Raw genomic sequence first — 992 nt, forward strand, 5'->3', positions numbered from 1 at the left:
TCTCCTCCATCCCCGCACCCAGAGAAGCGCAGCGGCCCCGGCCGGAGCCCGGCCGTTCCCCAGGCACCATCAGGCATGCCAGCGACGGAAAGTGAACGATGCACATCGAAATTTGACTTACTCAGGTTCTTTGCTCCATAATAATCGTCACTTAACCCAGGGAAGTCCTGATTTCACAGACAGCGAGAAAGGGGAGAGGGGGAGAGAAGAGAGTGCGGGAGAGGGCAGTCAGAGGGATGGGGGAGACAGAGCCAGACCAGCATTAGTGACAGGAGTGCAGAACGGCCCAGAGCTGCAACTACAAGTGAGGTTAAATGTTTTCAGAGCTGATGCCGTCAGCCCACTGCCAATGTCTCGCCTTGTGTGGCTGGATCCCCCCCAACCAAGCTCATCCTCTCTGCCAAGGAGCCACCCTGGGTCTGGGGAGGGCAGGGCAGCCATGGCAGCATCTGCTGGCAGTGGCAGCCCCAAGCTGCTGGCAAGCAGGGCTGAGGTGTTTCTCCATGATGTGAGGTGTTACTGGCAGGGCACAGCAGCTCTGCGCTCCCCTGGAACAGCCCGGCCACTCTGGGGGCAGACACAGCACAGCCAGACCTCCAACATGTGGCAGGGGATGTGTTTTTCCCCACCTGCATGTCAGCTGCCCACGCCCCAGCACTGGCATGGCCTGGGGAAACATGGGGGAAGGACCCCTGACTGCAAACTGGGATGGACAGGGGCAGAGCACAGGGAGAGAGCAAGCTGTGGGTCTGTGACATGGGCTGGCAGTGTTGCCTGCCCCATCCCCATCACTGCACCACAGGGCTGGCTGAGAGCAGCACCCCAGCGAGCCCCCAGCTCCAGAACAGAGCTGACAGGAGCCCAGCCAGGTCCAGGCACTGGGAGAGATACTCAGACACACAGACTTAGCCCTCCCAGCAGGCCAGGGGCTGGCACTGGCTGTAAGCTCACTGGAAGCCTGTGCTAGCTCGGCATGGGCAGCCGAAAGATGC

At 61.0% G+C, this 992-nt stretch overlaps 1 protein-coding gene across 1 annotated transcript in view; it reads right to left on the reverse strand.

Annotated features, from left to right (window-relative positions):
- The window catches only part of LOC104531192 (disks large homolog 3), a gene marked incomplete at its 5' end in the record, with an annotated part of 10,482 nt that overhangs the window by 6,959 nt on the left and 2,531 nt on the right, over nt 1–992 (reverse strand). The window lies entirely within an intron of this gene.

Source organism: Antrostomus carolinensis, unplaced genomic scaffold (assembly GCF_000700745.2).
Source record: "Antrostomus carolinensis isolate BGI_N321 unplaced genomic scaffold, ASM70074v2 scaffold40860, whole genome shotgun sequence".
Classification (NCBI taxonomy): domain Eukaryota; kingdom Metazoa; phylum Chordata; class Aves; order Caprimulgiformes; family Caprimulgidae; genus Antrostomus; species Antrostomus carolinensis.